The 24,271-nt window shown below is 43.7% G+C and overlaps 1 protein-coding gene and 1 long non-coding RNA gene across 7 annotated transcripts in view; one reads left to right on the top strand and one right to left on the bottom strand.

The window, feature by feature from the left end:
- Positions 1–24,271, top strand: part of cpped1 (calcineurin-like phosphoesterase domain containing 1) — a 180,337-nt gene that overhangs the window by 79,145 nt on the left and 76,921 nt on the right. The window lies entirely within an intron of this gene.
- On the bottom strand, positions 11,493–15,576 carry LOC119978045. 2 transcript variants are annotated; one of them, XR_005463355.1, is made up of 3 exons: positions 15,530–15,576; positions 14,329–14,463; positions 11,493–12,485 (listed from the first exon to the last, which is right to left on the bottom strand). It is a non-coding gene; the product is annotated as an uncharacterized LOC119978045 (long non-coding RNA). The 2 variants fall into 2 exon arrangements; XR_005463354.1 differs by lacking the exon at positions 11,493–12,485 and having other exon boundaries at positions 14,259–14,463.

The raw sequence follows: 24,271 nt of genomic DNA, 5'->3' as shown, positions 1-24,271 counted from the left end.
ACTCATCTACTCTGTTTCTATGAAAACCTCTGCATCAGACCACAAAACTAATTCATATCTTTGTGCTTCTTCCATTGTGGAAGTCATTGCTATGGAAATGGTGATCACGCTGTATCAGTGTCAACCTGCTAACTTTTCTGAGGAATATACCATTGGACTTGTGATTCTGGACTCATGTGAAGCAATCATTTTTATTTTGCCTCTGGTCTTTGCCCTGTACCACTTCTTTCCCTTAACCATCTTATATTGTGTGAATGTACCGTGGATCTAACCCTTGCTGTTGTTTATTGTTAGAGGATTGGATCACTCCAAAACTGAGAGGTTATGGAAAGTACCTTTATAAAGGGGGAAATTTAAAAAACACCTTTCCGTTTACAGATGGATGGTGAGGGGAATAATCGGGACTGTTTAAAATTTTCAAAAAATAAATAAATAAATAAATTTACAGTACCCAATTCTTTTTTTCCGATTAAGCGGTAATTTAGCGTGGCCAATCCGCCTACCTTACACATGTTTTTGGGTTGTGGGGTTTGAGACCCACGCAGACACAGGCAGACACGCAGACTCCCGGGTGCTGTGAGGTAGTAGTGCTAACCACTGTGCCACTGTTCAGCCCGTGAATTGTTTTAAATTAAACCCCCTCAAAGTTTGCAGATGATACCAAGTTAGGTGGGAGGGTGAATTGTGACGAGGATGCAGGGATCCTACAGCATAATCTGGACAGGTTGGGCGAGTGGGCAAGTCAATGGTAGATGTAGTATAATTTGGATAAGTGTGAGGTTATTCACTTTCAAAGCAAAAACAGGAAGGCAGATTACTACCTGAATGGTTGTAAATTGGGAGAGGGGAGTGTGCAGCGGGACCTGGGTGTCTTTGTGCATCAGTTGCTGAAGGTAAGCATGCAGGTGCAGCAGGCGGTAAAGAAGGCTAATGGTATGTTGGCCTTCATTGCGAGAGGTTTTGAGTATAGAAGCAGCATTGTGTTGCTGCAATTATACAGGGCCTTGGTGAGGCCACACCTTTTGATTTGATTTATTATTGTCACATGTATTAGAGTATTGTGTGCAGTTTTGTTCTCCTTCTCTGAGGAAGGATGTTCTTGCTCTCAAGGGAGTGCAGCGAAGGTTTACCAGACTGATTCCAGGGATGGCGGGACTGCCATATGAGGAGAGATTGAATCGGTTAGGATTGTTCTCGCTGGAGTTCAGAAGAATGAGGGGGGATCTCAGAGACTTATAAAATTTTAACGGGACTAGACAGGGTAGATGCAGGGAAGATGAGCCTGTAGAATTCATTACCACAGGAGGTAGTTGATGCTAAAACTTTGAATATATCCAAGAGGCGGCTAGATATGGCACATGGGGAGAATGGGATCAAAGGCTATGGGGAGAAAGCAGGATTAGGCGATCAAATTGGATGATCAGCTGTGATCGTGATGAATGGCAGAGAAGGCTCGAAGGGCCAAAAGGCCTCTTCCTGCTTCTATGTATCTATGTGTCTGCAACAGTTGTGTTTGCAGAAAATATATGACCCCTGTGGCAATTTAACACAGAATCTCCTCCGATTAGCATTGTATTTTTCTATTTAGCACAACTGTAAGAAAACTACTTGTATATTCAGTGTTTTAAAACTTGTCATTTGCAGTAATTGAGCAACAGTTCTAATTTAAACAATCCTGAAGGTCACACAGTCCAAACCAAAGTGGAATATAGTTTGAAATATCTATTTACACATAATTGGTGTCATGTTACATTTGTGTCATTATCATCATTATTTTAATTGGAGGGCACTGTTTTGTTGCAATGGACATTTAATTTAATTACCGCCAAATTTAAGAGGTCCAATAAAATAGTTCTGGTTTCCAGCAAGATCTCTGTTCAATTATAAGGAGGTGCAGCTTAGAAACAGCAAAATATGTGTTACATCAAGAGCTGTCTTGGGCTTAAAGAAGAAAGAAAAACTCTAAGGGTTTGATGTGGTTGATGTTGAGAAGAGGTTTCAGGCTATAGGTGAGAATATTGGGCGCAATTCTCCGATCCCCACGCCGGGTGGGAGAATCGCGGGAGTGCCGGGCGATTTCCTCCATGCCGCCCTGGCACCCGTACGCGATTCAACCCCCCCCCCCCCCAAAACGGCGTGCCGCGTTTCACGACAGGCCGCTCGGAGAGCAGGCGAGTGGCGATTCTCCGGCCCGAATGGGCCGGGCGGCCTGCCCAATCTGATGGGTTCACGCCGGCGCCAACCACACCTGGTCGCTGCCGGCGTGAACAGCGTGCGAACACTGCGTGTGCGGCCTGTGGGGGGGGGGGGGGGGGAGGGAGGATCGAGCACCAGCGCTCAGTAGGGGTCTGGCCCGCGATCGGTGCCCACTGATCGGCGGGCCGGCATCTCTAAAAGACGCACTCTTTTCCCTCCGCCGCCCCGCAAGATCAATCCTCCATGTCTTGCGGGGCGCCCGCGGGGAGGACGGCAACCGCGCATGCGCGGGTGACATCATTTACGCGATGCCGGCCGCGTAATTTACGCGGCGCCGCTTTCACGCGGAAGGCCCGCCGCACGTAATTGACGCGGCTCCGCTCTTAGCCCCCTGGGGGTGGGAGAATAGGGGGCGAGGAGCGGCCTCCGACGCCGGAGTGAAACACTCTGGTTTTCACTCCGGCATCGGCACTTAGGGCGTGATTCTCCGGAACCACGATGAGTGGGAGAATAGAGGGCCGCGCCATCTTTTCCCGTGACGCCGGTCCGACGCGCTCCCGCTATTCTCCCCACCAGCCAAATGTCCGTGGTCGGCATACTCGCGGAAATCCATGGAGAGTCACCCGACGGAGGCAGAACGGCGACTCTCCAGCACCCCTGCTATTCTCCGGCCCAAATGGGCCGAGCAGTCTGCCGTTCCTCCCCGTGTGTGCGTGGGTTTCCTCCGGGTGCTCCGGTTTCCTCCCACAGTCCAAAGATGTGCGGGTTAGGTGGATTGGCCATGCTAAATCGCCCGTAGTGTCCTAAAAAGTAAGGTTAAGGGGGGGGTTGTTGGGTTACGGGTATAGCGTGGATACGTGGGTTTGAGTAGGGTGATCATTGCTCGGCACAACATCGGGGGCCGAAGGGCCTGTTCTGTGCTGTACTGTTCTATGTTCTAAGGATGGATATCATGTTAGCTCTTCCAGTGACATCCACCCCACTCCTCCACCATCCAATATGTCCCTGACTCTGGTCATTTTGGCAGCCAAATTCTTATTCTCCGCTGGCGAAATGAGCTCCTACTGATGGCAGCGCACATTCCTGAGCAGTGGCTTTGGGCTGATAGTACCACCCTCAATGGTGGGGGAGCTCTGAGTAATTATTCCTCTGCAAGTACTTGCAGGGCATGTCTGAAACAGGCACTCTGTCTTTACATTCACAAATAGGGGGCCTATTAGCTACTTAAGCCCTCTTTTTTGTGACTCACCACAGTATGTGCTATGCCATTTCTGCAGGCGCTTGGTAGCTAACTCAGTTGCTCCTTAGAGCAGTGTTTTTCAAACTTTTTTTCAGGGGACCCATTTTTACCAACCAGCCAAACTTCGTGACCCACGCCGGCCGATTTCGCTACCCATGCCGGCCGACCTTCACGACCCATTATTTTCTCTTACCTTTAATGCGAAAGGTGAGCCTGCTTCGTCCTCATGATCTCACTCTAATTAGGTTCACAGGGGGAGAGGTAAGACATAGTTGGCATTGAAGTTTCATCAGCAAATGAATCAGTCAGAGAGGACAATTTCTAGAGGAACAGAACAGAACAGAACAGAACAGAGAAAAGCTCGAGGAGGATTTCATACTTCAGTTCGTAATCTCTGAGTAGCTCCCCTGTTGACTGATCATTACAGTAACTCTTCAAGCGGATGAAGTCCACCGTCATTGGGATTGACTGGTCACTGTTTTGATTCAATGCTTTAATGTAGTCTAAAAGGTCAGCAAAAAATTTATAGCCAACCTTCAGTACACAGAGGGCGACGTTGTGATGATTTCCCATGACTTTCATTATATCCCTTGCCAAACGTTCAGTTCTGTCCATGATTAATCTTGAGGAAAATATCGGGCGGGATTCTCTGATCCTGAGGCTAAGTGTTGATGCCGCCGCTCTCCGGAGAATCGGCGGACCGGCTTCGGGGCGGCGTCACGCGATTCACGCCCGGCCTGGCGATTCTCTGGCCCGACCTGGGCTGAGAGAATCCCGCCCATATTCTCTCCAGATCATTTGAATAATGTTTAGGAATGCAAAACGTGTTAGGGCAGCAGGGTAGCATGGTGGTTAGCATAAATGCTTCACAGCTCCAGGGTCCCAGGTTCGATTCCGGGCTGGGTCACTGTCTGTGCGGAGTCTGCACGTCCTCCCCGTGTGTGCGTGGGTTTCCTCCGGGTGCTCCGGTTTCCTCCCACAGTCCAAAGATGTGCGGGTTAGGTAGATTGGCCATGCTAAATTGCCCGTAGTGTCCTAATAAAAGTAAGGTTAAGGGGGGGGGGGGGTTGTTGGGTTACGGGTATAGGGTGGATACGTGGGTTTGAGTAGGGTGATCATGGCTCGGCACAACATTGAGGGCCGAAGGGTCTGTTCTGTGCTGTACTGTTCTATGTATCTATGTGTTCATAGCCTTATTCATCATCGGTGATCACCACACAGTCAGCCGCCGCCTTGGCACGATCGCACTTTGACCCCAGGTTCAGGTCCCAACACTCCCGGGCCGCATGTGCACTGATGAACGGGCACGCATGCGCACTCCACCCGCATTTTTTTAGCTGCTCGTGGCTGTCATTTTCAAATCCGCTGGCTGCCGGCATTGTTAAAAGTCGGCTGCTGCAACTGTTGCACGTGAATTTGCGCAATCGGGAGTGCCGCGATGGCTTGCTCCGTGACCCTTCCGACACCTGCCCGCGGGTCGCGACCCTCACTTTGAAAATGCCTGCCTCAGAGGGATCCTTGGAAGCTGCTCCTGGAAAGACAACCTTTAATCTTGTTTCCTAAGCTTTTATAACAATCTTTATTGTCACAAAGGCAGCACATCCTTCCTTAGATACGGGGCCCAAAACTGATAACAATACTCCAAATAATAATAGTAATAATCTTTATTGTCACAAGTCGGCTTACATTAACACTGCAATGAAGTTACTGTGAAAAGCCCCTGGTCACCACATTCCGGCGCTTGTTCGGGTTACACAGAGGGAGAATTCAGAATGTCCAAATTACATAATAGCACGTCTTTCGGGACTTGTGGGAGGAAACCGGAGCACCCGGAGCAAACCCACGCAGAGAAGGGGAGAACGTGCAGACTCCGCACAGACAGTGACCCAAGACAGGAATCGAACCTGGGACCCTGGTGCTCTCAATGTAACTGTGCTAACCACTGTGCTACCGTGCCGCCCATGAGTTTTCATGTAACTCTTGCTCTTTCTGGCGCCACATTCATTCTCAGGCCGCTGCTCTTTCATACCCAACTCCTGATTGCCCTCTCTCTTACTTTCCTACTGACCTCAGCTGGAATTGCAGTTGTCCAACCTTTCCACCCCTCAGGACCTGCAACTCCAACTACCAAATGCAGCTCACAAGCAAATGAGGCCAGTGGACCAACTTCCTTTGATTCTGTTGCCAGCCTCATTCAGCATCTGCTGAATCAGCATCTGGATTTGGTAAGGGTGTGGTTTAATTCCTTAGGGCCTTGTGTTTGTGCACATTGTCACACCTTGATATGCGGCTGCTTCGTTTTTATTCAACTTTTGTGAACTTTTTCCATTACAGTTTTGCATACCACATGTATATTGGATCTTATCTATATAAATTTGCAATATGGTAATAATACTTCTGAATTTACTTCCTACATCACCCTTTTCCATTATACATTCCGATGTTCACATTAATAATAGTAACTGTGTAGAGTTGACATGCAACATTGGCATGTAATTGCAGCATCACATCAGTGGTGCCACTGTAGTGTCTCAGTTTCCAGTCTTTCAATTCCACAACTGGAATTTGAGAAAAACTCTTGTGTTTTCAGAAACACTGCTTACCTGCTTCCTCAATTGTGTGCATTTTGATATATGATTAAAAATAATATATAATCCAAAGATTGTGTAAAAGATAGATTGTATGACTTTAAAATAGGAGTTGGATCACATCTTTCTGCCCAGGTCCAACTCGTGCCCCACTCGCTAACCCTCCTACACATTGTCTTCGTGCTCATGTACTAAACCATAGGATATGTTGATGATGGTGAGATTCAGCAACAATAGTACTGTCATTGATTTGTAAGGAGAGGTGCTTAAACTGTTTTCTATTGGAGATTATTACTCGTGTGGTGCGAATGTTGTTTGCCACTTCTTAGTCTGGCTGTTTTCCAGGTCTTGCTGCATGTGGAGATGGGCTGCTTCATTATGTGAGAAATTGTAAATGGAGCTGAACAGTTTACTTGCCTGCGTATGTATTTAGAGAAGCGAAAGAGGACGAAAGAGACCCAGGGGCTGGTTTAGCACACTGGGCTAAATCCCTGTCTTTTAAAGCAGACCAAGGCAGGCCAGCGGCAAGGTTCAATTCCCGTACCAGCCTCCCCGAACAGGCGCCGGAATGTGGCGACTAGGGGCTTTTCATAGTAACTTCATTTGAAGCCTACTTGTGACAATAAGCGATTTTCATTCATTTAATTCATTCAGAGCCAGGATCGAACCCGGGTCCTCGGCGCCGTGAGGCAGCAGGGCTAACTGCGCCACCGTGCTGCCCGACACTGGGAGGTTCTGAGGAATAAAGGGACCGTGGATTGTTTGTCCATAGATCTCTGAAGGCAGAAAGGCAGGTAATAGGGTGATGAAAAGGCATATGGGACAACTGTCTCTGTCAGTCACGGCACAGATTACAAAAGCAGGGAGGTCATGTTGGAGTTGTATAGAACTTTGGTGAGGCCACAGCAGGAGTACTGTGTACAGTTCTGGTCGCTACAGTCTAGGAAAGATGTGATTGCACTGGAGGGGGTGCAGAGGAGATTCATCAGGATGTTTCCTGGGATGGAACATTTCAGTTATGAAGAGAGGTTGGATAGGCTTGGGTTGTTTTCATTGGAGCAGAGAAGACTGAGGGGCGACCTGATCGAGGTGAACAAGATTATGGAGGGCGTGGATAGGGAGCAGCTATTTCCCTAAGTTGAAGGATTAGTTACGAGGGGGACACAAGTTCAAGGTCAGGAGATTTAGGGGGGATGTGAGGAAAATATTTTTTCCCAGAGGGTGGTTACGGTCTGAAATGAACTGCCTGGGAGGGGGGTAGAGGCGGGTTGCCTCACATCCTTTAAAAAGTACCTGGCTGAGCACTTGGCACATCTTAACATTCAAGGCTTTGGGCCAAGTGCTGGCAATGGGATTAGGGGCAGGTCAGGTGTTTTTCATGCATTGGTGCAGAATCGATAGGCTGAATGGCCTCTTCTGCACTATTATTCTGTGATCCTGTGTAAAGAGCAGGAATCCTGGGTTCAAGGCAGATTCAGTCAGAGGCAATAAAATTTATGACAGCAACAGCTCATGGGCTATAAATCAATTGGATAAAGAGAATTACTGGAACAAGAATATGTTTAGAGTTTTAAAAATATTTAAACGGAACTACTTTGCAGTTTGGCAGCGTAATCATGATTTGCTGTTCCTGCGTAACTGTTTTGGACGTTAAAGTTTAAAATCTGCATGCAGTTACAATATGGTAACGTTTGTGTAGTGTACGCTTTTAGTTTGTATCTGCATTTAGTATTCTGTTTTAATGAGCTCTCCTGAGATTATTTGGTGCAGCAGATGTATTAAAGTGAATAGGCTGTATTTGTTGACTGTCACAGAAAGCATTTTCACTTGATTAAATGTTTCATGATGTCAAATGACAATTTAATAGACTGGGATACTTCCTGGTAACTTTTAACACTTCAGCCACCATTCATACCCTCATTAATTGATCTTTAACACAGAATAATGTAAATCACGGAGAATGAACTTTGTAATAATTTTAAATTAGCATAAATATGCCACTATATTTACATTTCAGTTGCCAATAATGTTTAATTTAAAAAAGAACAATGAAAGTTCAAGTTAGGATGATGGCCTCTAGTGGTGGACCCTTTGATCAGAATTTCTCCCACTGTAAGTTTAGCTGGGTGAAATATCAGGTTCTTCATCATCTTTCTTCAGCTGCCCATCATCACAACTATTTCACCGTTGCAGTTAGTCCCCAGCTTCAGAAAGCAGACTTTGGAACTTCAAGGGAACAGCTACACTATGTGGTGAGTTATTTTGTTGCTGAAATATATTCTTAAGGTGGTGGAACAATATAATTAGCAACCTGCAGCTTAATGATATCCAACCTACTGAACTAAACAAGATGCAGTAGATTTTCGTAGAATGATGAGTTAGCACGTGCCAAAACCAAGAGGCCACAGGTTTGCCTGGAATTGGTGTTCGGACCTTGTTTACAAATTGTGGTGAGCTATAGCCACTATAATTGAACCTGCTCAGGGAGCAAGCATAATGAGATGATTTTGAACTGTCTGTTTCGCCAGCGGTGACCTATAACTTGCCTTCCATTGGTGGCCTTCTGAAGAATCCATTTTGAATCATGTTGGACGCTTGACCTCAGGCAGATTTTATGGGGTGGTGGGGGGAATGGTAATTGCAATTTTTGAGGAGGTTATTTATTAACAATTTTACGAGGGTTAATGTTGTTTTAGATGGACACTCCTATGCAGATTGTGTGCAGGATGTACCAGTGCTAACTAATACTTTTGTTTTGTGCCTGAAAAACAAGCTAGTGCAATCCAATTCACAGGCCAAACCTGCTGAGTTTATACAGCATTTTATGTTATTATTCCAAGTTTTATGAATGCACTTTAAAATATATATTAGATAAATAATTAATTATTCTGAAGTCTATAAGTTATTTTGTTTAAATGTGATAACAAACGCATTTCATTTTGCACCAATTTTTTTCTCTGCTTTTTAGCTGGACTGCCTAGGCCATATACCCAGTTGTTTCCAAATGTTGCTGTGAAGAGATACCTCAATATTAGTTTTGATTTTCCGCTGATTTATTGTTCACTCTTATTACTTGTTCTTGTTCTTTGATAATTTGATTGAAATCAGAAATACAGCATTTGCCAGAGTGATTGTTGCGCGCACAAAATACTCATAAGACCCATTCTTGGGTGATCATGTCACCTTATAAGCAGAAAATGTAGCACATCTGATGTCCTCAGAACTTCCTAAAAGGCTTCCAAACTAACTAACCTCTTGCATTTGATGTGTAGGCTACCTTCTGATGCAGGCAAACCTAGCAGCCATTATATTCCACCTAAACAGCTAGACAGCATCTTGATTTAACATTGCACCTGGAAGACAATGCAGAGTGTCTTTCCCCTGCAAAATATTGTTAAAATGAGGTTGAGCAGTTGTGAACTTGCCCCAGTCTGTGAAACAGTTGGGAAGGGGAGAATCAGAATGTGCCAGGAGGGATACTTGATATTCAAGTGATAAAGTGCTAAAGGAGAAAGCCTAAGAAAGAACATTATAATTATTAATCAAAATATGAAATGTAAGCAAGAACATTTTTTGAAGTTAAAATCAGAAACCACAGGGGCAGTTTTAACCTAGCCTACACAACAATTAAAATTGCCTGAGGGAATTACTAACCAATGTATAAATTTCTTCCTGCAGGTTTCAATTTTAACTTGCTCTTTTGAGAGGGCAGCATAGACAGCCACAAGAAACCAGCAGAACCCTTCTCAAAAAGTCTGACTACTACTTTTCCTGAGGAGGGAAGCGAGTGGGATGATGCATCATACCCAGAATAGGCCTAAAGAGAAGTTTTAAAAAAAACATTTTTAAACTTTCTGGAGAAAGCTGAGACCTGCCCCTGCTCTCAGCTGCTTCCAGTCACTTTCTGTTGGTTTTGGCTGGGCAACTGAACAAGGCCTTGCAAATGAGGCCCAGGAGTTCACATCACCCCGTCTTCATACTGCCAAGGCCGGGTTTAGGGGCAGGGGGCCGATACTCATCTTGGCTTCTACTGACCTGATTTTTCACCCCCAGCGAAAATCGAGGCTTAAGTTGAACATAAGCGTACCTCAAGAAAAGTAATTTGAAAAACATCAAAGTTGGTGCTGGAGTCAGAAGGTGGTGGCCAGGCGGTGGGGTTGGGATGGACGGATACACAAGACCATTACCGCAGCCATGTAGCTGCGCATGCCGCTGACAGCCCACTTTAAACCTGATGCCCTGGGTAATATAGGTGACCCCCCCCGGGGTGACAGCCCCAATCAGTATGTGTGTGTAGTGGGTGTATTCTTCAAGCGTGGTTATAGCTAGTCAGCCCTACGAACATCCATCACGGACCCGGCGATTTCTGCACCGTTTTTCTTGCGATCTGATCGTGTTCAACGTGGCACTGGTGTTAGCCCTTCACCGGTAACAGAATCGGTGCAGGTGTGGCGCTGATTTTTCTGAAGTGTAAGTCTATGGATTTTCTATTGGAGTCAACATTCAACTGAGAAACGGAGAATCTGGCCCAATATTTATTTTGTGAGTGAAGCAGGATCATATCGGGTAGCATGGTGGTTAGCATAAATGCTTCACAGCTCCAGGGTCCCAGGTTCGATTCCCGGCTGGGTCACTGTCTGTGCGGAGTCTGCACGTCCTCCCCGTGTGTGCGTAGGTTTCCTCCGGGTGCTCCGGTTTCCTCCCACAGTCCAAAGATGTGCGGGTTAGGTGGATTGGCCATGCTAAATTGCCCGTAGTGTCCTAAAAAGTAAGGTTAAGGGGGGGGTTGTTGGGTTACGGGTATAGGGTGGATACGTGGATTTGAGTAGGGTGATCATTGCTTGGCACAACATCGAGGGCCGAAGGGCCTGTTCTGTGCTGTACTGTTCTATGTTCTATATCCACATGATTGTGTCACTCACAGGTTATGCATGTTTCTGGACATAAGGGTACAGCAATTATAAGAAGTATTGGTAGAATTGAGATGTGTTACTTCTGTGTGTTGTAACACTGGCAAGAATCCTCTGATGTCTCAGTTAGTTAAAACAAGAAGCTGAGCTATTCTGGCCAGGAAAGCCACATTTACGATCATTCAATTTTGAGACAGAAGACATATGTGGTAGTTATTGAAATGTGAGTTTGGCTGCAGGTTTGTGGTATTTGAGTGATGTCTGTATAAGTTTGTAATGGACTATGTTAAAGATGGTGCTGCTGAGCTAAGTTTTGTTGCACCAGTATGGTTGTTCTAGAGTGCGTACTGGCAGTCACAGTCAGAAAGTTGCTATGGTTACCTGGCCTTTGCAGACAGTGAGTGCAAATGCACCACTTTTTAATTCAAAGTCAGAGTAACCTGTGGGGAAGTGGCTTGCTTTGATTGGATCACTATCTTAATATATTCATGGGGAAAATGTAAGGAAATAAAGATATGTATAATAACTTACAGAATCATGGAATGATACAAACACAGAAGGATAGCATTAGGCCTAATGTGCCCTGTGTGAAAGAGCCATACCATTAGATCAATTTCCCTCTCATTTCCTGAGAGCAATGCAATTTTTTTCTCCTTCAACATTTATCCAGTTCCTTTTTGAAAATAATGATTTAACCTGCTTCCACCACTGTTACAATGTCCTGGGCACGTGCATGATCAATTCCAGCCCCACCCATCCTGGAGTCACAACACAAGTGAATTAGCCAATAATTCTTCGAGAAATACCCCAAGTCTTTAGCCCCTGGTTGCCCAATAAATACAGTCACCAGGTTTGTAAATTCAAACACAATTACTATTTATTTTTAACAAGGATCATGATGAAATATGCAGCAAATAGAGTGGGGTGACTATTAATCAATATCTAACTCCTAGTTTAAATTGTCTCCCCACCTACTGCACACACCCACAAGACAGACAAGCGCAGAGGGGTGGAAAAGGGGGAAAACACACGTGAAAGAAAAAAGAGTCTTTGCTTCAGATTATGCTTCTCAGCTTGATTTCTTCACAGTAAATTTGTAGATCACAGTCTTTGTTTTGCAGCCTGTACTAGCCTTTCCTGCAGTTTAAAAAATACCATACTCACACCTTTCCTGCAGAGGCAGAATCTTTGTTTCATCAAACCCTGCTCTCAGTTCATGGGTTGTCTTCTGTCCTCTGTAGCTCCAGGATCATGGCAGACACAAGCTTTGTGGAGAGAGTTGGCAACAGCTTTTTGGAGAGGAGTTAGCTGGATATTTACCTCTGTGCTGACAAAATCGAAACTGAAACCTCCTTAGGTCTCTGAACCATTTCAGTGGGATAAGTTCCAATCAGGCAGTATAGACAGGCCTGCTGGGCCGGAGTACATCCTGCTGGGCCAAGCCAGCCCATCTCTGTCACTAATGCCAGTCAGTCGACAACTCCAGTTTAAACTCCAGTTTGACCTTTCTTGCTGCTGAATTCTTCTGCTTGAATTAAAAATGCAGGCTGCCTAAAAGACACATGTCAATTAATCATCATGGATCATGGATCAAAACTGTATTGGCAAAAAAAAAGGGAAAATAAGGGAATAAACAGGAAGGACCCTTACACCACCCTTTTAAACTGTGTATTCCAGATCACGGAGTATATTAAATTTCTCTTCATCTCAACAACGTGCCTCCAATTATTTTGTTAATTATGTTAAATCTGTGCCTTTTGATTACTGACCCTTCTACCATTGAAAACACTTTATTTTTATTCTATGAAACGTTCATGCTTTTGAGACAAACACTGTTTACCTCTAGACGCTCCAGATAACCAACGTTTCTCATCCCTGGTACTATTCCAGGAAATCTGTTTTGCACCCTGCCTTAGGCCTTGGCCTTGGTATTCTTACTAAAATGTGTTTCCCGGAATTCCATACAATACTCCAGTTGGTGACAAACCAGTTTTTTTTAATATAAAGATTTAACATTTATTTTCTATTCTTTTGATTATAAAACCAGGGACACTTCCTCAATTTGTCCTGTCCTTCAAAGATCTGTGTATATCTTATTACAGCACTCTGCGCTTGTATACGGTCCATTCCAGCCCAACGTGCCCCAGAGTCACAACACAAGTGAATTAACCAGTAATTCTTATAGAAATTCACGAACTCTTTGACCCTTGGCCCCAGCGATCAAAAATGTAACTGCAAAAATAGGAGAAATAAGGGAATAAACAGGAACAACCAGGAAGCACCCATACTATATATATTTATCTGTTCCTGTACTCTCTTTAGAATTGTACCATTTAGTTTGTATTGCTTCTCGTTATTCTTCCTACTAAGATGCATCACTTGACACTTCGGTGTTAAATTGCAACTGCCATTTGTTTGCCTATTTAATTGGTTTGTCTGTGTCCTCTGAAATCTGTGATGTTCAAGTGTTGTGTAGCTGAAAATTTTGGAATTATACCCAAGTCCAGGTGACTAATCTATATCAAAAAATGTAAAAGACCGGCTTCTGGGTTGGGGGCAAACTGTAAACTTCAGCCCAGTCTTAGAAAAAATAACCGCTTGTCACTGCTCTCTGCATCCTCTCTCTCCCTAATGCAATTTGCATCCATACTGCTTCTGCCCCTTTAATCCCATGGGTTTCAATTTTCTTTCCAAGTCTTCTGTGACACTTTGTGAAACGCCTTTGAAGTTTATACAAACAACATAGACCTCCTTGCCCTCATCAAACTTCTGTTATTTCATCAGTGACATTGAAATGCCTTAAAGCCTATCACAAACATAGATTCCTTTGTGAATGTAAACGAACAGGTTCTGTCGTATTAATGACCAAAAAACGTCAGTGTGATGAATGACCAGTTGTTAATTTGTTTTGCTTTGGTGTGATTGTTTGAAGGAAGACTATTGGCCAGGGTGTGAGGCGAACCCTCTGCTCCTTTTTCAATATTTTGTGATTTTCAAAGCTCATCTGAACGTAATGTAGGACTTCATTTAATGTGTTTCTGAAGGCTTGCACTTCCTACAAGCTTCACTCCACAGCAATGTCAGCCTAGAGTATCCACTTATGGGTTTCAAATGTACAACCTCTGATCCAATGACTACTGACTTAGTCAATTTGACACAAACATTGCACATGCATTAAATTCTGAGCATATCCCACAGTTAAATCTCACATGTTGTACAAATTTAAAATGTTTGTCTGCTGGCTGTAGGGCATTTATGTCCACTTTCAAGTTTTAAGCTTCTCAATATGCACAATAAGGTTGAAACAGAAGGGTCCAAAGCCTGTGTCTTTACTATTTTTTAATGCAGAGTTTGTGGCAAGATTGATAGTTATGGAGGAAATATAGAATCTTACAGATCCTTGAAGCCCCAAAGCTCTTCACAGACAATGAAGTGTCTTTGACTTGTATTTGCTGTTGTTATGCTGGTAAACATTGCAGAGAACTCCTCAGGCTGTATTCCAATGATTCAGATTGATTCTAATAATCATCTTATGAAAAAAAAAATGGGTGATTATACAAGTAGCTTTTCACACAATTAATAAAAAATATATACCAAAGCTCCTGGAGATCAAACTATAAAGTCACAACACAACTTCAATTACCATTGAACTTCCCTGTGTAAAATTCAACAACTTTTGTCTTTGCTAGGTAGCCTAAAATCATTATTTATTACGTTTATTATAAAAATGCACCAAAATACTCACTGCAGGGTACAATTGTTCTCGTTTGCACTGCATATTTGAAATGAACTCTATTGGGTACCATGCAATATTGTTACTCCTGTCTATAGCTATAATGATATTTTAAGTGACACGCTTAGTTCAATTGCAAATAAAATTCCAGTTTTTTTAAAGGAATTTATATTTTTAACAATAGGATCCAATATTTATTAGGGTGCACATGCTTAGCGCTGTGTGCTTGTGTGTGTGAGAGAATAGTTTGCATGACAACAGTTAGTGTCTGATTTGCAGGTTTGGGATTTGGTGAGCAAGACAAGGTTTTGAGAATGAACACTCTTTAGTTGTTACATTTTGTCAGACTGATAGCGATAAGCAACCATCAAATGCTGGACAATAGCAAACTTAAAGATTTATCCATTAAGCCAGTATTGCCTTAAAAAGGAGATAACCTGTTTTGACATAAATCTGATTAACAAGCAATGTTCAGCTGCCCAAATCATAGAGGGCACACCATAGCTAACATTGCATTCACTCTCTGAGGATAAAACAAAAGAAAAGAAAGTACGTGCATTTATATAACACCTTGCCACAGCATCAACTGTCCCAAAGTGCTTGACATAACAATGACTTACTCTGAAGTGTAATCACTGTAGGATGTAGGCCAACACATAGCAAGGTCCCATAAACAAGAACAAGTGATTGGTTAGTTTTGTGGTGCTGATCGAAGACAAATGTTGGCTAAACCCCCCCCCCCCCTGTAGAGTTCCTGCTCCGAAAGAGCCTTGAAATCTTTTACTTCCACCTGAACCGGCAAATTTGGCTTTGGTTCAGTGTCCCACCTAAAGTAAAGCACCTTTGACAATGCAGTACTCACTTAGAACTGTAGTCAAGTGTCAGCCAGGATTATGTGCTCAAGTCCTGAATGGAACTTTAGACCACAATCTTTTATTTGAAAGATGAGCCTCCCAATAAACAAATGTGTATTTGACAGTGATTAAGGAGTTAAGTGTCTCAATTGGCTTTTTAGATTAATCTCTGATCACCAGGCATTTGATTCAAAATCGTATTTGCGTATAAATTCCTTAGGAAAGAAATATTTACATTTATATAGAAATGACATAATGATCAGTTAATCTGTTTTAGTGATGTTGATTGAGGGATAAAATTGGCTAGGACAACAGGGAGACCTCACGTGCTCCTCTTCGAAATAATGTCATGGAATCATTTACATCCATTTGAGGGGGAAAACAGGACCTCAGTTCAGCATTTCATCTGAAATACGGCACTGGAATGGTAGCCCAGGATTGTGTGCTCAAGTCTCTGTAGTGATTCTTGAACCCACAACCTTCTAACTCAGGTACTATCAACCAAATTTATTCATTATAAAAATGATCAAGTCCATGAAAAATGTATTAAGATCATTTGCGTTAGAACAGTTTCATGTAAAAGCTATAGTTGGTCCCATGTACAAAAAAAAACACGAGTTTATTCCATTTATAGCTCAGGAAATGTTGTTTATAAACATAATTGTGACCCTAAACACAATCTACATGCACTCTCAGCAAAATCAATGCATTTCCGTTTGCCTGTCATGTAAATTACGGTTTTTTATTTTTCCAACAGCTGTGCCACCATCTTCCCTGATTTTTCAAGCGCTCAAATAGGATGTGGGATGATGCATCAGTGCGTAAGCACCAAGTAGCTGCTCCTACCCCTTCAGTTCCGCACCTGGTCCTTCCTTGCCTTTAAATGTAATGTTCAGCACGTGCTACCCTCTCAGACTAGAGAAGACAAATGAAGCTGATTCACGGCAGGAGGCAGCAATGCTTAAATCGAGAAGCTAATGTGAGGCAGGAGGAGGTGCAGCACTGCAATGAGTGAACTAGAGAATAAGTACTCTTAGAAAGGAATCTGTGCTAGCTCTGCGAAGCGCCAGATTTTTATAATTATCTTTTGCTTTAAATTGCCAATGCTACATTGCTACAATGTAATTTGCAAGCTACATAGAAAATAAATCACTGGTGAACTTGCTGAATTAATATGGATTTAATGCATTTTCTTTTATCAAATGGATCTTCTTTCCAAAACATGATCTACTTTTCTTGAAATAAAAACAGAAAAACTCAGCAGGTCTCGCAGCATCTTGGGGGGAGAAACCGTTAACGTTTCCCATCCACATGACTATCTGGAATTACACCACGACGGGTAGTTGAATTCAACACTAATGGTGGAAGGGAGATGGTGGGGACTCAGGCAAACTCTCATCAGAGTAAACAAGGAATTGGGTTCAGAAAATCTTCATACAGGATTGGGATGGCAGCCAGGGAAGATAGGGGAGACCAGTGGCACCCTTATGGGGTCAGGACGAGCACTCATGCCAAAGGGGGAAGGGTGTTGAGTGAGGAGGTATCATAGAATCATAGAACAGTACAGCACAGAACAGGCCCTTCGGCCCTCAATGTTGTGCCGAGCCATGATCACCCTACTCAAACCCACATATCCACCCTATACCCGTAACCCAACAACCCCCCCCTTAACCTTACTTTTATTAGGACACTACGGGCAATTTATCACGGCCAATCCACCTAACCCGCACATCTTTGGACTGTGGGAGGAAACCGGAACACCCGGAGGAAACCCACGCACACAGGGGGAGGACGTGCAGACTCCACACAGACAGTGACCCAGCCGGGAATCGAACCTGGGACCCTGGAGCTGTGAAGCATTTATGCTAACCACCATGCTACCCTGCTGCCCACAAGGTATATGCTTGTGATGTTTACTCTGTAAGTAAATATATGGGTGGGTTCAGATTGGCTCTAGTCTCATCCTTCACCAACTGCCTTTGTGCACTGTAATACCAATTATGTGACTGGGACGTATGACAATGCCATTTAAATTAAAATCCTGCTCCTTTGGTGTGGGTTGCTTACCATGCCCAATTTCAGGCCAAGTAAAATGGTTAACTGAATGTCATTACAGGAGGGGCAGTTATATTCCCTTAATTATAAATAAATGACAGTTAACAGTTACACAAAATCGAAGGTTTAAAAATGATTTTTTTTTTAAATTGGAAAATACATGAACGTTTTGTCCTGTGAGACTGTACATGTCGCGGAAGCCTATCTGTACCTATCTGTAACCATTTATGCCATATAATCTCGAAGGTGACCAGCAAGATCAACTCAGAATTTGGCTTAAAATACTAAAGTGAGATTTAACTTGAAATATGCAGACTCAGGAAAGGACTTTAGAATACTTTATCAGACTTTATGAAAAAGCTTGAAGTTATGTTGTAATTTTCACATTCCTGGGGCACCTCAAGTGCTTTACAGTCTTTTGAAGTGTAACCTCTCCTTTGTAGGCAAATGCAGAGGCCATTTTGTGCAGAGCTAGGTTTCACAAACTGTAGTAAGACAAATGGCCAGCTAAGCTGTTTTACATAGTGCTGCTAAGGGGGACAAGTTTTGGCTATAACACCACCAAAATCCCCTGCACTTTTAAAAATTGTATTATGGGATGTTTCTCATCTGTCTGGGCAGGCAAATTAAACTCCTCGAGAGATGTGACATCTGATGATGAGGAATCCCTCAGTAATTTACTGAGGTGTCAGCCGAAATTATGAGCGTGATGCTACAGTCCACCAGCCTTGTTTCTTGGGCGGCACGCCCTTGCCGGCAGCGGGATTCTCTTTTCCCGCTAACTGCCAATGGGATTTCCCATTGTGGCCACCTCATTCTGCCAGGTGCGAGTGTGCTGCCGACGCAACGGAGAAACCCGCTGGTGGAAAATCCCGATGTATTTAATTCCTGGAGTGGCATATGCAATCACAATCTTCTGACTCGGGCAAGAATAAAGGCTGACACCTAAATAAACATTGGTTGAGCACAGCTGGACAGCAAGTTCACCAAGCAGCACAGCTAGCCTCTTTATGTTGCCTAATATCTTACAGACAAAGATAAGTTATCTAAGTTAACGGCAGTAGAATCTTGGGTATCCAGAGACGATGCTTGAATGTGGCCAGCAAAGTTGGTATCTTAAAGGGTACAGCATTCGTGGAACAAGTTGTGGTCAATTTTATTGTTTGTGTGGAGAGGAAGAATGTCCTTCTGCCATCTTATCCATTTATATGTCTCCAAAAAAGAAAATATAACCAAAAATTGTTTTCACAAAATCAGAGTTTCTTTAAATTGGATATGACTTGCTGATCTTATAGTCTTGGTGTTCTTGCTGGCTGGTGCCTATGCTGCCTAAGTATTTAACTGTGTAAAATCTGGCTTGTACAATCTGTACCACAGTTATTGACGTAAAATTAGTGATCTTTAAATGCACTTTATAATCAGGACAACAGGAGATATACAAATAACCGTCCCCACTCCACCCCACCCTCCTTTGTGCTTACCCCTTGACGCCTGCCCGGATAATCAAACTCCTTGCTTTGGAAGTACTATAACAGTGCTGGACTATATTAAGTCTCCACAACATCTCATTCCAGCTTTTGAAGTTGAAATGTAAACTTTGATGTAAATGTATTGTTTAAATAATGAACAAGTGAATAATCTAACAGATAATGTCTTTTATCTAACCCCTTGGGTCGACAAAAATGATAAAGGATCCCAATTCTATGAAATAACCTAATCCTTTGCAATTACTTTTTAAAAGCATGGTATTTTCCCTATCTTTTTGACAGTCTGTCCCATGGGATTTTCAGGCAGATTTTTGTACCTAAGGATTAAAATGACTATCTCCCTCATGCACTTCTCCAAGTGCCAACTGAAATTTGTGTGTGGGTTGTGTCTGAAACCTGTTACCAAGTCCATAATCACAAACTATGTAACAATAAACCAGGATAGGCTTGAAATCTTGGTTAAATCAAAATTTCCAAAGCACGATGGACTAAATTAAACCATGAAGAACAATACATAATAGCAATTTCTAAGTCTTTGCCATTGTCCATTATTACCATAAATGATGGGCGATGACAACGGACTAAAAAAGGCCCTAAATTTCTGAGTTGTAAGTAGTTTTATATAACTGCATGCAGTGGCTTCAGGTTTGCACTGGAAAGTGGAAGATGGAAAATGATTTCAGGTTTTAAAAGTAAGTAAATATAAAGTGTTTCTGAAAACAGGTCGTTTTTTGAGTCATCTTGGAGTAAGTTAATTTACCTGTACGCTCCAGCACTGTAAGCAAAGATGGCTGAGGTGCAAATATTAGCTTTATTCAGACCAGCGCACATCAACATGGGAAAGCATGTTGAGTTTTAATAATCTCTTAACAGACGCTAAAAGCTGTCACGGCAGGGTATTATTTAATTATTTTGCTACATATTGTATTCTTGCCGCGGATGATAGGATGAGTATGTGACAGCAACTGTACTGCTGTGACCTCCCACAGGTTGTCTTCAGTCCATGCTGTAATAGGGTAATAGGATGTAACCATTACAGTTCACCAAATTAGATAATTCTTTGTCTGACAATCTGAAAATCTGAAATTTGTGTTGTGCTTGATTTGTTAGTGGCCTGATAATGGAAAAACGAGCAGGTAAATTACTCCTCGCACATGGTCCCATTTTCACATCTGTAATTAAAGGGAAATTGCGGAGGTGCAAAACCCATCGGGGCTAAGAAGTAACATAGTGATGTAATAAGTGTCGCCATTTTGTGATGGTAAGACCGATCATCCCAGTAACAACACAGATGTTCATTTGAAAATATAATTGCATTGCAAAAATTAAACGAGACAGTTGTTGGTTTTGAAGGGCACTGCAGTGCTTTTTTATAGAGCAATATGAACAGCTTTTATTGTAGTAAGTGGTAATTTTTCATTAGATTCACGATACAGAGTTAGATTTCCAATTATCACCAGCTCCTTCTTCATCTTAGAGATTTCCTAGAACCCAAAGTGGTTTAACCCTCAAACTGTCAGGTAACCGAAGTAACTGAATGGATCAAGAAAAATACAAAAATAATACATAATGCAATAATACTAAAGCAAAATACTGTGGATGCTGGAAACGTTAAATGAAAACAGAAAATGCTGGAAATACTCTGCAGCTATAAGAAGAGAAACCGAGTTAACATTTCAGGTCTATCACCTTTCTTTAGAGTGTCCAACCTGCTTAAAGTTCTCAATGACAGCAACTGAGAATTCCTTTAGCATTTGTTCAAAATGACTGTCTCCCACCATCCATACTTGGAGGGCGGTATCAAAGACGGGTGAGAGCAGCATGAACAGAGACCAAAAAATTTGTTGGAGATCCCAAGCACATTTATTTGACCCGGATTTGCACAGCTTCATCAAGTACCCCCCCACCCCCCACCCCAGCTCCCTCCCCTTCATCTGTTTTCTGATGGGAGCTCTAATGCCTAAAGCAAGGTATGCCCAAAGTTTGGAATGGACAAACAAATGGACACAAAATTAGGTCTGTGATGTTCAAAATAAACTTCACGACCAATCAACAATGTAAAATTTAGTCCAACAGAGGATCTTGCGTCTTCTGCTGTGGCTCTGTTCCTAGTGAGCATTTTTGCCGTTCTGAAATGGTCGCACTGGATAGAACATAGAACATACAGTGCAGAAGGAGGCCATTCGGCCCATTGAGTCTGCACCGACCCACTTAAGCCCTCACTTCCACCCTATCCCCGTAACCCAATAACCCTTCCTCACCTTTTTGGTCACTGAGGGCAATTTAGCATGGCCTATCCACCTGCACATCTTTGGACTGTGGGAGGAAACCGGAGCACCTGGTGGAAACCCACGCAGACACGGGGAGAACGTGCAGACTCCACACAGACAGTGACCCAGCGGGGAATCGACCTGGGACCCTGGCGCTGTGAAGCCACAGTGCTAACCACTGTGCTAACGTGCTGGATGGGTGTCCTGGGACCCAGGTTTGCTCACATAGGGTCTTAAAGATTGTGACTGAATTGTTGAAAATGTTGGTATGTTTGTGAATACATCTGACTCTGTGGATTGATTTTTTTTCTCTTTTTGCTATTTTAATTTAATTTCTTCATACTTTTCCATTGTTCTTTTTATTTCTCATTACTGCCATTATAATATCATCGAAGGTGAGTTCTTACCGCCAGTGTGCCAACACCTAGGGCATATTATCTCCATCTGTCACTACTCTGAAAACCTCTCCACAATTAAATGGATATGTCAGAGGAGACATGTCTGCGGCAAGACGGGCTGTATTACAAATTTAAGTCTGTTATACTTCTCTGGCTCAGTAGCATCAGTTGCTCCCATAAATAGATCCTATACCCCTTAGGTTCACACAGCAAGCTAAGTCATAAGGAGAGGTACAGTTGGCAGCATGGTGTGGGAAGCAGCTGTACAGATTGATTTTGAGAGGTATAGAGGAGCACCCTTGCTCGCATGGTCCCAAAAGGTTCACCTTACTTTGAGAACCTCTGCTTCTTGGCTGATTGATTTTCCAACCAGTGGACTGTAGAAGTCTTTTGGGGTCCTGGCTTATTAATGAAACCCCAATTTAAATGTATTAATGAGTTTGCTGCCTGTATAAAGTATTAATCCTTCACTTGTAGTAATAGGGCAAGGCACATGTGGCACGGTGGCACAGTGGTTAGCACTGCTGCCCCTCAGTTCTAGGGTCCCGGGTTCAATTCCGGCCGTGGGTGACTTTCTGTGTGGAGTTTGTACTTCCTCCCCTTGTCTGCGTGGGTTTCCTCCGGATGCTCCGGTTTCCTCCCACAGTCCAAAGATGTGCAGGTTAGGTGGATTGGCCATGATAAATTGCCCCTTCGTGTGGAGAAAAAGATTATGTGAGGTTACTGGATTACATTAGAAGAATCCAGCACGAGTCTTCAGGATACAAAGAAATAACATTTATTTACAATAACATATATATACAACAGCAGCAACTTCCCTTGCAGCTAACTCCTCTCTGTCTGCTGGTTCCAAACTGGGCAGCTTTATTTATGCCGGGAGTCTGCTAATGATTTCTCCGCCCTCCTCATTGGGGAAGCTCATACTCCCACAGGATTGTGGGATTGTCATTAGTCCCCAGCCAATGGTAAGCAGGCAGGTTATAACAATTACGGGGATGGGGCGGAGGTGTGCGTTAAGTAGGGTGCTCTTTCCAAGGGCCGGTGGTGACCCGATGGGCCAAATAGCCTCCTTCTGCACAGTAAACTGTAAACACCATACTCATCCCCTGACTTACATTCACTCTATTTTACTGCTGTAAAATGAAGCAAGTAAAACAAAGCAAGGAAAACCAACTTGGGGGTTTGCCAGGCACTGGGAAGACACTTGACCTGATATTGGGTCTCTATAGCTTATACAGGAGTTCCTGGCCGTCAACTAAATTGGAGTTCCTGGCACATGGTATTTTGGATGGGACTGGAAACGAAAATAGTGCAGGGTGTAAATGAGGTAGCCAATTTACTGATTCTTGGTTCTCAGTGTTGTCCAAAACTAATTTCACCCCTAATATCCCAAACATTGATTTATTATGGGACATCAGGCTCAAACCACCTTGATATATTTCTTTCCTTTATTGATGGCCTAAATATCATTGTCAAACTATTGCCAAAAGAAAAGCAGTTCACTTTACCAATTTATAAAATATATAATTTGAGTTCCATAACAAGCTGTCATTTTCTCTCTCTGTGCCTCGTCTGTTGTGGATCAGTTGTTGACCAGTGCACTCCATGCTCTCCTGTCTCTTTGCTGATGTAACATCCATTACATCATTTGTCTAATCATATTCATGTATGTCTCCATCAACAATTGTTTCCAGTTAATGACAACATCAACCGGCTGCCTAACAATGGCCCATAGTTTTGACATTTTTCTCACCCATAATCAGGCTCATTGCTTCTCTTGTGTTAGTTTAAGGACCCAGTTATTCTTGTCCAGCGTATTTTCAGCATGACTGTAGTACCATTAATCAAACGTCTCCAGTTTTAAGTAAGCAATCCAGTTCCTATTTTCAGATCCTTATAAATGCTCTTCTCACACAAAGGGCGGGATTCTCTCAGCCGGGGCCGGGGCAGAGAATCTGGGCGACCGGCGCGAATCGCGCCACGCTGCCCCGACGCCGAGTTTCTCCGCAGAGTGGAGAATCGGCGCCATCGGCTCCTGCATAGTTGGCGGCACCGGTCGAGGGGCCGCTCTACGCAGCCGGCCTGTCAATTCTCGGCCTGGGATGGGCCGAGCAACCGTCGTGAAAACGCTGAGACCCGCCGGCGCCGACCACACCTGCTCTCAGCCGGTGGGAACTCGGCGTGGAAGGGTGGGGGGGGCGGCCTGTGGGGTGGGAGGGAGGTCCGACCCCGGGGGGGGGCTTCCGATGTGGCCTGGCCCGCAATCGGGGCCCACCGATCGGCGGGCCGGCCTCTCCGCACCAGAACCTGTAGTCCTGTGCCATGTTGCGTGGGGGCCGGCGTGTTGAAGGAAGGCTGTTCAAGGATGTGCACGCTGCCGCCGGTGCCACTGCGCATGCGTGGATCCCGCGGCGCCTAGTTCGTGCCGGGATCAGCAGCTGGAGCAGCATGAACCGCTCCAGTGCCGTGCTGGCCCCTTTTGCGGGCCAGAATTAGTTGTCGGGTCGGTCCATTCACGCCATTGTAAAACGCGACGGCGT

The sequence above is a fragment of the Scyliorhinus canicula genome, chromosome 15 (assembly GCF_902713615.1).
Source record: "Scyliorhinus canicula chromosome 15, sScyCan1.1, whole genome shotgun sequence".
Lineage (NCBI taxonomy): Eukaryota > Metazoa > Chordata > Chondrichthyes > Carcharhiniformes > Scyliorhinidae > Scyliorhinus > Scyliorhinus canicula.
Note: the sequence above shows the minus strand (reverse complement) of the source record. Positions and strands in the feature narration are given on the sequence as shown.